Below are 12,988 nucleotides of genomic sequence, written 5' to 3' on the forward strand. Positions count from 1 at the left end.
TCGAAAGGAACTGAGATATTATGCCAATACAAGTTGTGTGCAAGTTTGATTAAAGTTCATTGCAAAATGTGTTCTCTATCCTGTTCACAAAGCCAAAAACAGCAAAATTTGGCCCATTAAGAGGCTATAACTCTGAAACCCATGATGGGATCTGGCCAGTTTTTGATAGGAACCACGATATTATGCCAATACAAGTTGTGTGCAAGTTTGATTAAAACTGATTGCAAAATAATGTGGTCTCTATCATGTTCACAAGCCAAAAACGGCAAATTTTGGTCCTTTAAGGGGCCGTAACTCTGGAACCCATGACGAGATCTGGCCAGTTTTCGAAAGGAACCGAGATATTATGCCCATACAAGTTGTGTGCAAGTTTGATAAAAATCAAATACAAAATGTGGTCTCTATCATTTTCACAAGGAAATTGTGGACAGATGGACAATGGATGAAGGGCGACCACAAAAGCTTACCCTGTCACTATGTGACAGGTGAGCTAAAAAAAAACAAAAGTTGTCGAAAAACTTAAACCACGAAAGGACATGCTGATGCCGGGCGAGTAGAATAGCACCCTTTTTTCTCTGGTTCTGTTATTAAAATTTTAATGTAATGCATTTGAATTTTACTTTAGTCTGATAATGTTTTATTCATTGCACATATTATAGAGAATTATAGCTTGGAAATCTCTTGTCAGTATTTCACGGCCTGTAAACACTGGCTCGTCCTCTTTGAGGAGATGAGTTGAAAAAAGAGCCAATGATACTTCCGAGGAGGCGCTAATGACCGGAACTTCATGCAGAATGTAAACAAAGAAGGGTGAGTTGATTGTTTCCTTTCTCCGATAAATGTAAGGCCCTATTTTAAAAAATAGCCAATGTAGTTCCACTCAGAAATGATTATACTTTTTATATATGCAGGCCATTTTGCAAGGTAAATGCATTCCTTGACGTGAGAACTTTTGAAAGTTGGAAAATACAGTAAGTCCAAACCAAAAGTGGACATTTTCCCATATATTTCACCCTTATTTACACAAATTTAAGATTTTATAGTCCCTGCATCAACCTTGCTGAAAAGCATATCTTACTACTGCATGACTTACGTGGTTTACTAGCGTGTTTATCCCGTACACGTGCATTTATCACCATCTAGAGGAGCCAACGCCGCAGAGGAGGCATTAAGAACCGGAGTGGGAGCCAAAGCACTTTGAAATTTAGTTTTTTTTAATGTGTCATCAATTCTCACATACCAGATCTTTATCATGATTTTCTTGGATTGTGACAAACATCTGATGGATGATGTTTTAACAACATCCTATTCATTTCCTTAGAATGTATTACGAGATATTTGCACTTCTCTTTTCTTTTGCACTTATCTAATGATGGGCTATCATGGCGTTATAAGTTGTATAATTATGATATTTTCTGTGAAAGGGACATTTCCTAACGCACAACGGTTTTCATGTCCAACGCATTTTGGATTTTTTAATAGTTAGTGTTAACTTTGTGGTAGTCTTGAAATGCAATTGCAATATGTGCTTCACTAGGTACTTACAAATGCTAAATAAATATAATTGTTTACTTGTAAATTGCTTAATTCGATTACATATACGTATATGAAAATGCTAACACTCAAAATACCTCTCCCAGCTGTTCTAACGATAACAAAGAAACTGAAAACGTTATATATTTATTCCCCTGTCGAACCGCATGTATCATACAGCTTTTGTCTTATCCTTGTCCGTTTGTCAGTCGTCGTTCTGCAGTCAAAGTCATATTAATTAGTTGTTATTTAGTACTGGGAGGGTGCCATCTGTTGAGGCAATATTTGATGTCAGATTTGTTTTTAACAAGCAAATTCGATGAATTGGAACCCCCCGCCGAAAGGGTCAGAGTTGAGGAACGGCAAAAAAATATATCCAGGAAAAAGTTAAGAATGTTACCAAGAAGCAAATAATTTCATTAGTCAAAATCAAATTAAAAGAAAATGAATGGTTTGTTTGGGTAGGGGTGGGGGCTGGGGTGAGGATACAACAGTTTACATGGTGATTATAAATATTGATAGAAAACGAAAAATGAAAAAAAAAAAAAAATTGGTGGGGGGGGGGGGGGGGGGTGACCAAGTGTAGGTACACAACATCACATGTTTATAATAAATGTTCATGGAAAAGAATGAAAGAAGTTTAATGAAATTCTTCGAATTGGTTGGTTTGTTATGTACAGATCTGTGGATTTTTAAACAATTAAAGGGCAATAACTATATGGAAAATTGACCAATTGAAAAAAAAAACTTGAAGGGCATCATCGCAGTATCTTGGTTCATGTCTATTTCAAGTTTGATGAAATTCTACCTGCTAGTTACTGAGAAATGGCTACAGACGGACATTTTTCATTAAATCAAGGGCAATAACTCTGAGGGAAATTGACCTATCAAAAAAAAAACTTGACAGGCATCAGCACAGTATCTTGGTTCATGTCTATTTCAAATTTGATGAAATTCTACCTGTTAGTTACTGAGAAATGGCTGCAGACGAACTTTTTTTATTAAATCAAGGGCAATAACTCTGAGGGAAATTGACCAATCAAAAAAAAAACTTGACGGGCATCATCGCAGTATGTTGGTTCATGTTTATTTCAAGTTTCATGAAATTCTACCAAGTAGTTACTGAGAAATGGCTGCGGACAGACGGACGGACGGACAACGCCATTTCAATACCCCCCTCCCGATTTCATCGGCGGGGGATAATTAATGCTACGTAGTAAGAATGGGTATTGACCGTTACTGAGCTTACAGTTACAGAATTATAAATACAGTTTTCTAATTTTACTTAAATAACGTTTGTAAGGAAACATGTATGTTGATACTTAATTTCCAGCTAGCGCGATTCACTGATTTGCCGATCCTATTCTGCAGAATATCGAAAAAAAAATCATTTCTTATATTTACATTATATAGTATCGCTGCCTTTCTCGATTTTATTTATGCTTTCAAATAACTCTTAAATAAATTGTTTCTAAATGAATTAGAAAAGACATAAATATATTGAAAAGATAAAAAAAAAAAAAAAAAAACAATTGAGCAAAAATATCGAGGGAGTTTTATAAATAAAGTGTACATTCTAACATGACCAGCAATGCTTAAATCGTCAAAACGATATTGTGTTCACGTCGCAGTCGGAGTCGGCGTCGCCATTGGAAATTGTTTTTTTATAAAGTCAAATATCTCTGTTACTATCAAAGCTATTGACTTGAAACTTAAAACAGTTATATTTACTATCAAAGTCTACACCAGGAGAAACAATCTCTATAACTCTGATTGAATTTTGACAGAGTTATGCCACTTTTTAACTTAGAGTTTTAAGTTTTACTGGCAAAGCTCTAATTCAGAGTCAAGTACTGAGAAAAGTCAAGTGGGCTGTCGTATGGACAGCTCTTGTTATTTTAGGTAGATTATGTGCATTTGGGTAGTATAATACAATTTCAAGCATCAAATTATAAACATTAAAACGGAATAGATATTACATTGCGAGAACGAAAACGCTTTATACGAGTGTTCATCACCTAGGAAATGAACTGGTCAGTGGCTCCGACTATGGACTTTTGTGCCTCCTCCAAGGCTTTGGCTCCTCCTCTTAGCCAAAATTGAGCATAGAGGGGTAAAACCCGCCGTTAAAACACATAAATAATACAGATTTAACATACCATTATGGGAAAAATTGGTACAATGTATATTTACTCTTATATGTGTAAATTGGGACAAAATATATGGGTAAATCTCCACTTTTGGTTCGAACTTGCCCCATTTTCCAACTTTCAAAAGTTCTCACGTCAAGGAATGCATTTACCTTGCAAAATGGCCTGCATATATAAAAAGTATAATCATTTCTGAGTGGAACTACATTGGCTATTTTTTGAAATAGGGCCTTACATTTATCTGAGAAAGGAAACAATCTACTCACCCTTCTTCTTTGTTTACATTCTGCATAAAGTTCCGGTCATTAGCGCCTCCTCGGAAGTATCATTGGCTCTTTTTTCAATTCATCTCCTTAAAGAGGATGAGCCAGTGTTTACAGGCCGTGTATTTGATATTTTACAATCTGTTGTTTTGTACAACATGAATTATTTACTGTGAAATCATTAATATTCGTGGGGGACTAATTTTCGTGGATTTCGTGGTTGAGTCAATCCACGAAATTTAATCCCAATGAACAAGTAAAATTCCAATTCATGTTATGTTCAAAACTTGCAATCCACGAATTCATATCCCCACGAAATTTGCCGTTTTGACCAAAAACCACGAAAATTTATGCCAACGAAATTAAATGATTTTACTGTATGTATTATAATACAACATATATCTTTTGAAGTTTGTTATGACTGTTTCTTAATCTGAACTAATCATGTATATTTTCTATGTGTAATTATATTGCTGTGCTGCCATATTTCTTACTTATTATTTGTAATGGCTTAAGGCAAATTGATATTGGCTGATTATGCCAATAACCTTGAAATTCTATATTAACATGTTGAGAGTAGAGTTTGTGAACTGATAAAGATATCAATGGACCCAGGTTTTTATTAAATGTCATTAATAATATGCCATAAAATTTATATGTTGAAGAATGGGATCTTTATTAATACTATGGTAAAGGGAGAGTTAAACATGAAAAAGTAAAGTTATTGGTATATCTGCGTTTTCCGGCCAGTTCTAATGAGACTACTTCGATGTCCAAAGATTAAGATATTCTTTAACGACCACACAATAGACAGTGTTGTGCCATTGATTAATTTAAGAGGTGTTAAACTATGTTATGTTTCAGACGACTGACACCTAATCAAGCAGACTGTGTAAATGTTTCTGATGATTATTAAATTGAACAAACCATATTATTTTAGATTAGTTACGAGTATTTAATTGTGCACAATACTAACAAACTACACACACACATCTTATATAATCTAATACTAAATGGCCTAACTCAGTAACAGCATTTCCTCAAAAAGATTCCCTAAATTGTATTTTTAGGTGTTTATAATTGTTCTCAGAAACTAGTCAAAGTAACATTGGATCAAAACTATATTTGAGGGGTCGAAATGTCATGGGGTTTAAATGTCTTTGTTTGTTTGTTTGTTTTGGGTTTAACGCCGTTTTTCAACAGTATTTCAGTCATGTAACGGCGGGCAGTTAACCTAACCAGTGTTCCTGGGTTCTGTACCAGTACAAACCTGTTCTCCACAAGTAACTGCCAACTTCCCCACATGAATTATCAGAGGTGGAGGACTAATGATTTCAGACACAATGTCGTTTATCAAATAGTCATGGAGAACATACGCCCCGCCCGAGGATCGAACTCGCGACCCCGCGATCCTTAGACCAACGCTCTTACCTACTGAGCTAAGCGGGCAGGCTTTTAAATGTCTTTGGGGTCGAAACGTCCAAATGTCTTTGGGGTCGAAACATCCAAGGAAATTCAATTTTGGGGTTGAACTTGAAGTGCCTTGGCATTGAAATGTCTTGGTGTCGAAATGTCTAGCATTCCCTTTAGGAAGTGGCTAGGGGTCCAGTAAAAACGAATTTTTGAAATCATCTCCCGCTTTTAAAGATAAAATATGGTCTCCTAGCTCTTTGCAAAAAAAGTTCAGTATTAATAGCGATTACTGGACCTCTAGCCTGCCCTTAAGGGTTGTCTAGAGGTCCGGTTACTGCACCCCCAGCCACTTCCTTCCTTTTTCGTAAAGGTAAATTTTATTTACCGTCACTTTGTGAAACAATTAACATAAGCTCTGTAGAGCCTTTGAGCAACCAGGCCTATTTTAAGAACAGTTAAAACCAATTATACCTTACCCCCAGCAATTTGCTGGTACCCATTTACAGATGCGTCGACTGAGGCAATCGTGATCATAAAGGTAAATTTTATTTACTGTCGCTTTGTGAAACAATCAACTTAAGCTCTGTAGAACTTTTGAGCGACACTATTTTAAGAACAGTTAAAACCAATTATACGTTACCCTAGCAATTTGCTGGTACCCATTTACCAGGTCCCAGAAAAGTCACAAATTAGCTATATAGCTAAATCTAGCTATATATAGCTAGAAGTAACTATAAAACCAATACCAATATGGCAAAATATGTCAAAATAAGATGCAAAATGGTCATTATCATGTCCAAAAGGTTTGTAAGATGAAAGACAATGACACAAAACCAAGATCTTTATAGTCACATTTTCAATAACTGCGGCAGTATTTTGAAATAAATCATTACTGAATTTTTCACTTTTGATAATCATTGTGTATATGACAAATTTATAAATGACTTATTGCAGAAATTCGCAACATGTATTCAGGGCCTCCTCTGGGTTTTTCATACTTGTCGCCAACCTTTTCGCCAATTTGAAAAAGTTGGAGCCACTTTAGAGCCATTTTTGAGCCAAAGTTCTGAGCCACTTTTATTTCTCTTAGTTGGCTGTCATAGTGTGCATAGAGAAATAAAATATTGTAAATAATTTCATTAGGAATAATAACAAGTTTTGAAGGTGCATTAGTTTATTGTAGAAGTAATTTTTATTTTTATAGCTCTTTGGTCAGAATTACCAATTTTTCATGACTCATTTATTTTCGGAAAGGAAAATTCGGATTTTTTTCTATTCTAAAAGGTCGAGTTGAACACTTGTCTAATGATTTTTAAGAAGCCATGGTAGCAAGTGATATCTTCCAGCTTCTGAAGATTTCAAAGAAATTAACCAGGTCCAGGATACAAATTGAGGTCGATGTGTTTTTGTTTTCGGATCCATCGTTAAAATCTTTTATGAAAACTGAGGAATTACAAAATTATCTTGCAAAAACTAACAAATTAAATGTATCTTTCGTACTTATTTAAAATTCGTCAGTCATACAACTGCATGCCACAAACATGTCGATCTTTTTTTTTTTGTAAAAAATCGCAACACATAAAGTACACCGTTATCGGCGTTAATTTTGGTGAATTCTCGGCAGAGGTCAAACATACAAGCTGGCAGATGTTTTGATTGCTGGTTAATCATCAATTCACACATTATTACGCAATTATCTTCTCAAAGTGTCAACCGACTTCAATAGTCCAATTGTCAACACCGCCTAGACTGGTTATCGATTTTATTCACTACCAGCCTCTAGGTAAACACGTGTATCGGGAACCAATTATTGGGCCGCTTATATCACTACGGAAAAAACTATGCGCCACTTATTTTTGCCAGTTCGCAAAATTTAGCGCCAAATTCTTAAAATTATCGCAAATGGCGACAATGGCGATCGACAGCGGAGGCCCTGGTATTGAAACTGAACAGATCTCCATTTTTTGTGATTGTCTTTTGTCTCATACTCCACTTAAATGGGATAATAACTATTTTATGTTTGATATTCACATATTTTGAACAATTGTTATTAGTTTTATAGCTAGAAATAGTTATATATGGCTAGATTTAGCTATATAACTAATTTGTAACTTTTCTGGGACCTGTTTACAGCTGGGTCGACTGAGGCAATCGTGATAAAGTGCATTGCCCAAGGTCACACCGCAATGGGAGTGGATTCGAACCAGGAGCCTTCACCTGGCTCCACCTCAGTAGGAAAGCATCTTAGCCCTCTCGACCAATGCGTCCACATTGGTATAAACTACAAAGTGCCTTGCCCAAGGACACACCGCAATGGGAGTAGCCAGGATAATTGGGTGAGGATAATTAGGTTCATCCCCCACAAGGATAGGCAGCGCCCCATTCATTTTATTGCAAAATTAGTACACGTAGACAAACCATTGTATTTTTCTTTGTTAAAACTTAACTCAGTGAACAATTATCACGACGTCCATCTGTCCGCTGTGGCAGTGAGACTGGTGCTGATTTTTTTTCTCACTTTTTTTGTGTTTCATACAAACATTTCATAAAATATAGATACATCTTGATAGGCAAAACATGTCAATGAAATATTATAAATCAAAAGCGTATAGAATTGAAAAAATGGTAGCATTATTACCAAAATACGTGGCAAAATAGCAACAAATTACAACACAGATGCTGCTACATCCGCCATATTTGTTATGATAATCAATAACACGCTTGTTTAAAAAAATATTGGAACATTTTCTACAGTTCTTAAGTTTAATCGAGCTCTGTATGAGAGCTATTTATGGTCAGTTTTACAAAAACATAATTTGAGGATTTCTTAAAAGACAAAAGAAAAAAAAAAGAAAAAAAAATACTTTGCATTCATCAGGCAATCAAATAAGAAGCTAGGTTCTGGACTTACATCACATTTTTTTCATAGCATATTTATGATAATTATTATCTCAAAATAGTCGTGCAAATTAAAAATATAATAATAATAATAATAAAAAAAAAAACATTTGGTTTCCAGTAAGTTTAAGTGCTCAACCACATAATTTTTATTTGGTCTGAGAACTAGATTCTCAGTTTTTCTTAATCAAATCATGATTTAAGCTTTTGAAATCTGGGCTGGCGGCAACACAAGAAGAATGTTTAGAGATTTTAGTTAACTATATCTTGGACAGATTCTATACATTTGCTAAGTGACATCTGACAGATATGTGCACTTTACTTCAGAAATGCATCAATAAAGGCACATTCTTATTTAACTATACTGAAGTTGAATTAAAGCGTTTCTACGGAAAACGTGACAAACTGTATTGGAAATTCAAAAGATCCCAATGCATTGGGGCTACACAAAAAATACCTATAACTCAAACATCTGTGCCGAAAAAAAAACGTAAGATCTGCATATTTCGAATATTAATAAGGTATCCTTTATACAGAAATACTGTTATACTGGGGATAAAAATAATTATTGTAAACACTCATTCATGGAGCACTCAATTGGAGTAGCATACCGTCAACGCAAACATGAGCAGGACGGTCATCAAAAATGTACTGAATATGCAATTTCAGCCTGTTTTCACCTTCTGTCAAATGAATATCCAAGAAAGTAGAGATGTGGGTTTATGCAACCTATAAAATGAAATACATAGTCATTATGCCCACTTGCATGAGATAGAAAATCAACTGAAAAATATCCACCCCGATAAGGCATCGTTGTATCCAGATGAAATTAGACAAACTGCATGAAAACCTGAAAACCGTGTACATGTGTAAGGAGGTATCCCCTATCCCGCTCCAATTGTCCCTAAGTAGTGGATATCAGCAAATGACACACTTACATATAAAAGGCGCGCGCCAAAACTGACCATGTGACTTATAGACCAATTTCATTACCCAATATCGTATGTAAAACCCTGGAACACATAGAAGCATATGCAAAGAAGCATCTATCATAAACAGATATTTCAATTAATCTCAATTGTTCTATGAATTACAAAATGTTTTTTTTTTCTCGAAAAACTGTCCTGTCAAACACACTATTTATGTTTCTTAAAGATCTTCTCAAGACTTGAAACAGCTAAAGTCAAATAGACAGATTTCTACTCGACTTAAGTAAAGTGTTTGACATGGTAAATCATGGAAAACTAGCCTCAAAATCACATTATTATGATATAAGAATAAAAACTCTCAAGTGAATCATATCTTTTCTAACAAAAGGACTCAAACTGTGGTATCAAATGGTGCTACATCAGAATCTGCCCCTGCTGCATCTAGCATTCCCAGGGGTTCTTTGTTGCTTCCTTTCATCTTTCTTATTTACATTAGCGGCTTGCCAAAACACATGATATATTCTAAGATTCTAAGGTAAGATTGTTTGCTGATGACACAGCGATGCACATCTCATTATCTGTTGCTTCAATGTTCTCCTTACTACAGCATGACGTAAGTAGAAATCTAGGAATTAATGTTGGACAAGAGTTTCAACGCTTCTAGTTGGCAGATAATTGATGTAAAATATAAGAAGGCCTATGTTAAATTTTGGCTACATTTGCAAAACAGTTGTTGTAAGTATTACGATTTTCCTGTTGCCGGGCGAAAATAAAATCCGTAATTTCAATGTGTACGTTTGAATTAAATTTCATACATAGCCACTCTACAGCCTTGAACGTTTACTCGATTTTCAAAAATCAAGTGTCAAATTTGACCAAATTTCTATGTGTAGAATAATACCAAAAATAAAAGGTAAATTAGAACTAAGACACAATTCCAACCTGTAAAGTCGCAGGAAATATTCTGTACACTGACGCCCCCCGCCCCCCCCCCCCCGCCACTCCCCCGGCCCCGAAGGTTTCTATATACCACATGTCACTACGAATACTGAAAATCAATTTTAAAAGTAATGGATTTCATATTTACATTTTAGTGTGTCAGTGCATGGATTTATAAGCGCTGTTGTATCTGCCATAAGTACTTTATAAACAGAGGTTTGACTTTTTAGGGATTACTTGCATTCCCGTTGTGCATGTTTGGCTTTTATTCCGTGGTGTCTGAATCCTAAGCATTATTTTTATTTGGTAACAAATTTCTTACACATTCCTGTTAATAATGCTTTCCACATCTTTACTACCATAACTGTAAAGGTTGGTGAGAAGGGAAATGAAAGACTGTTCGTGATTTTTATGCTGGAAAGTACAGTTTATATTATTCGGAGATGCATTATCTATATCTATCTATCTTCCATATATAGTCAAACCCCTGCTGGGGACCTAGACTTTGCGCGTCAACTAGCAAGAATGTTAAAACGAGTAAAAAAATAGTAGTAAAAAGAAAGAAGGAGAATGGTTAAAAACAAGTTAAAAATAGGACAGGTGTATTTAAGGTGAGATGTGCTCAATCTGGCTTACAGCCTGACTGAACACTAACCCAGACGAGTTGACAACATCTGAGGGCAAGGCATTCCAATGATATACTGTTCTAGGGAAGAATGAAAATTTATGATAGTTGGATGAGGGTGAAACTTGAACGAATGCCTGGGAATGAGTGGTTCTGGTTCTGGAAGATCTAGTGTTGGGTGTTAGGTAGTCCGGTAGTGGGATGGCGACCTGGTTATGGAAGATGTTATAAAACATAACCAGGCGCTGGTCAATGTGACGGAATGCAAGGCGTCGCCAATTTGGGGAAGTCAGCATGTTGTCTACACTGGATGTACGGCCGTAATCACGCTTGGTCCAGCACAGACTCAAGCTGATCAATAAGAGTTTCAGAGTGGGGGGGGGGGGGGGGGGCACACAGTGGAACTGTACTCCAGCTGGGGCCGTACAAGTGTTTTGTATGCCTGTGATTTTAACCCTTCTGAGTGCACTTTGATGTTACGTCTTAGGAAACCCAATGTTTGATTTGCTTTTTTGGTGATGTTGTCAATGTGGTCATTCCATGTAAGGTTGTGTGATATAGTTATGCCAAGGTATTTTGCAGATGGTACTGTTTGTAAGATGGTTTTGTGTTATTTGCATTTCTGCAAATAACTTTCAGTTACCCTTGCTTAAAAATTGTTTGCAGTGGCTATCGGATAGTATTTAGTAAACCTAACTTGCAAATTACACAAACAAAATGTAACGCATGTTTACATATTAGAGGAATGATGGTATATTTATTACTGCTTATGTAAAAGTGTCAGATTTATACAGCTCAGGTATCTTTTTTTAAAAAAAGTGTCGATTTCTGAAAGCTAACCTTTCCGTTCATTCCGTTTTATTCTACCCACTTTCGCAGGGTCCTGCAATATACCACTAAGGACCACTAAGGACCGCTAAGGACCACTAAGGAGGTACAAAGGACCACTAAGGACCTCTAAGTGAGCACTAAGGACCACTAAGGGGTGACTTAGGGTACAATAAGGGCCCTTAAGAAAAATCTAAGAAATAAATGTTAAAATAAAAAAGATATGAGTAAATTATTTCAGGCAGTTTTCCTAGCAAAGACCGCTAAGGAGGCACTATGGGCCACTAAAGACTATTAAAGATGCACTATGGACAAATTAGGGGCAATTACGATAATAATTATCGAAAGCAGTGCCAATAGATTGTATTACTTTAATTTTCAAGTTTAAATTTTAATTATAAGATAGCATGGCCAGCTAACAAAGTGCTTAAGTTATAAATGTCTCATGAATAAATATGCATTTTGTCTGTATCACATAACAACACAATCAAAAATTAGTAACTTTATTGTCTTCAATCTAAAATCATGAAATCTTATTTAACCTTATTTATCGATATAATAATTATAATATATTGATATAATGTACCTTAACAAATTCATATACTATATGTCTTATCAAAAGTTCTATATACATACATACTAATCAATTAAGTCAACGGAAATTTTAATTAACCTTATTTATTGATTTTTTAAGAAATCCATACTATATCATAATATTATGTCATATCAATAAATCATATATTATATATATTTTTACAGAACAATAAAAAACACAATTGCATTACTTATCAAAAGTTCTATGAACAAACATACTAATCACTAAAAGTCATTGAAAATTTTGATTTTAAAACCTTATTTTAATTTTGTACCTTAGTTTAACAAATTCATATACTATATTATATGTCATTTCAAGAAATCAGATATATATTTATAGAATATTAAACACACAATTGCATTGCTTATCAAAAGTTCTACAAACATACTAATCACTAAAGTCATTGAAAATTTTGATTAACCTTATTTTAATTTTGTACCTTAACAAATTCATATACTGTACTTAATGTCATTTCAAGAAATCAGATATATATTTACAGAAAAGTAAAACCATTATATAATATGCCCACTTATTTAGCCTGATTAATGTATAATAAACAAGATTATCATTATCATACAAATCTGTATAATCAAAAAGTGTGCCCACTTAATCAGCCTGATTAATGTGTGATAAACAAGATATTAAAGGGCAGTGCTATACTGCTACTTGATTATACAGTAGCAAAGTTTAAACATGCATCTAACCTAATCAAAGTTGACATGTGGGGAAAAACTTTTGTGTTCAAATAATTCATAATTAATATTTTATACAAATAAGGGAGAAGCTTTTCAAATTGTCAATATTATTTCGAGATT

The 12,988-nt window shown here is 34.8% G+C and overlaps 1 protein-coding gene across 1 annotated transcript in view; it reads right to left on the reverse strand.

Annotated features, from left to right (window-relative positions):
- The window catches only part of LOC123537875 (islet cell autoantigen 1-like), a 44,118-nt gene extending 35,738 nt beyond the window's left edge, over nt 1–8,380 (reverse strand). The window contains exon 1 of the mRNA XM_053529877.1: nt 7,998–8,380. The gene's annotated coding sequence lies outside the window, so the exon portion shown is untranslated. The remainder of the gene's footprint in view (nt 1–7,997) is intronic.
- Nucleotides 8,381–12,988: the final 4,608 nt, after the last annotated feature.

The sequence above is a fragment of the Mercenaria mercenaria genome, chromosome 18, assembly GCF_021730395.1.
Source record: "Mercenaria mercenaria strain notata chromosome 18, MADL_Memer_1, whole genome shotgun sequence".
NCBI classification, from domain to species: Eukaryota; Metazoa; Mollusca; class Bivalvia; order Venerida; family Veneridae; genus Mercenaria; species Mercenaria mercenaria.